A 2490-nucleotide genomic window follows, 5' to 3' on the forward strand; every position below is an offset into this window, starting at 1 on the left:
TGGTTAAGTAAATTTTCAAACATGCAGACAATGGAAACCATTAAAACGATGCCTATAAAAAGTTCCAATAGGATGGCAAAAGGTCGCATCCTGATTTTAAAGAACAAAGATACAAAATGGATATGCAGTATGATTTCTACATATAAATACAGAAAAGAAGAACATCTAAATCTGTCACCTATTGTAACATATGCCATTAGGACCTGGAGTCTAATATGATACACTGTATACAGTTGTGACAAGTAAACCTCCCCGCAGAGAGGGCCAGGCCAGGAAACTTGCTTGTCTCCACTTTGCCATGGGGGGCAGGGAGGAAAAAAACCTCGCCAAAGGATTTGAACTATAATCCCGGGTTCTCCCCAGCTTGCATTTTAAATTCATACCACCAGCGTGGTTCAGAGAACCTCAAGCAGAGATCTTAACTCAAAATAGCCTTGGGTTGGTGGTGCCTCCAGACGGCTGGGAAAAGCAGGCACAGATCTCCTCTGGGAGAACTGGACCTCGGTGGGGCCCGGCAGCCGCGATGGGTCACCATGGCCATGCAATCAAGTCAACATTTTGCATCCCAGGATTGATGAAATAACATAAGCAACATCTTAACGGGCCAAGTCAGTGGTGAGATTCTAGATCAAAAAATACTTTTATATAATGTGTTCTATATACACTGTTTTTATATATTGTAGACATTTCGATACTGTGGATATATTTTACATAATGTACTTTACATAATGAAGCTATATTTAGTATTTGGAAAGTAACATAATTTTATTTAAAAATTTTGACACATGGGGTTCTCGAGGAACTCAGTGAAAAATGTAACAGCATCCCACTGTCTCGGAATGTGAGTGCCCTTCATCCCTTCTTGCCCCCACACTCGTTTCCCACCAGAGCTGTTCTAATAGCTAAATTCAGTGAGTTCCCCTCCTATCAGCTTGTGAAATTCACGGGACACAGAGGAGAGAAGTCTGATGGTCAGGCTGTGAGTGTGTTCAGAGAAGTGTCATCACTGTCAATATTTTTGAGCGCCTGTTACGTGCAAGCTACTGGGTTAAGCTGGCAGGAGGGCTGGTTGTGCAGGGCTGTAGGTCTCTACTTTTGTTCCTTTGCTTAGTTGACAAATACTTGGCGAGCAGGTGTTAGGCAAGGCAGGGGGAATTTGAGGATCCCTGTGGCGGCTGGTGCGCTAGAACCCGTCCATAAATGACTGGAAAAGGTGCGAGGTTTAGGGTTTGGACACTTCGGTCCTGTCTGTAGAGAAAATTGATTGGGGTGGGTATTAGGAGTTTATTTCCTGATAAATATACAGCTTGAAGGTATTAAACTAGGGGGTGCTGGGGTGGGAGGTAGGGTTCACGCAAAAGATCAGGTAACAGAAGCCCCTCGGGGGAGAAAGGGGAAAGTCAGACCTAAAGCCGACGGCTTTGGAAATGGATTGAGGATTTTTCTAGAGTCCCTATTTTGTATTTTAAAATAACATTTTGAATGCCTCAACCCTTGGGATAAACCTGGTGGCTAGATTGCTCTTTCAGAGGAGGGGAAATAACTAGGAACAGCTGCTAAAATGAGAAAGAACACAGCCAGGAGGGAGGCGCGTCCAGGTGCTTAATTCCCAGAAGGTTCAGGAAGGCGGGCAGCTTGCCCCCTCTCAGAAGGACCCAGGGGGTTCCTCTAGGACTAGGTGTTACCCAGAGGGCGTTTGGGGAGATTCCTATCCTATGTGCCAGACACAAGGGTAAATATATGATGTAACCCCCTTCCCAGGGCTGCTCCTTCCAGGCTGAAACCATGGAATGACAATAAAGAATCTGTTTATGCAGGTTCCACCCAGAAGAATGGGAACTGCTTTTATCTTTTATAGATTTATCTCGGCCTCTCCCCAGATGGAAGACAACTGACCATCCACCCCGCTCTGCGGGGACTTAGTCTGATGTAGATGGGGAGCCGCAGGCAGGGTCCGGCCAGGCCAGGGCCAGGGCGCCCTCGGGCGCATTCCCAGGCCGGGATACAGACACCCCGCGCCAGGCCCACCCCAGCCCCAAAGCCCCGGCAGCCCGTGCGCCCCCTTCTCTACCCTTCCCAGCACAGCGGGGGCTCTGGATGACGTAACGCACATCTGTCACGGTCCCCACGACAAGGGGACTTTCAGAAACAATGGTGATATAGAAAAATTCTCGGTGGCACAGCGGTCCCGCGGGGTCCTAGGTGAGAAGGCGCCTAGGCCGGCTCAGGTGGACCGGGGCAGGTGGGTGCGCGTCCGGCCGCCACGCGCCTCCCGCGCCCGGGCACGCGCGGGCACGCAGGCCCTCTCGCCCCGGAGCGCCCCCCGGCGAGCCCGCGGGGAGGGCGCCCGCGCGGGGGGAGCGCGGCGGGCAGGGCGGGGCCCGCGGGCAGGTGCGGGCCCGGGCGCGGGAGCGCGGGCCCGGGGCCGGCGCCGGGAGTTCCGCGCCCGCCCCTGCGCCCGCCCCTCGGGCCGGCTCCTCCTGCTGCGCC

Source organism: Miniopterus natalensis, chromosome 10, assembly GCF_054644295.1.
Source record: "Miniopterus natalensis isolate mMinNat1 chromosome 10, mMinNat1.hap1, whole genome shotgun sequence".
NCBI classification, from domain to species: Eukaryota; Metazoa; Chordata; class Mammalia; order Chiroptera; family Miniopteridae; genus Miniopterus; species Miniopterus natalensis.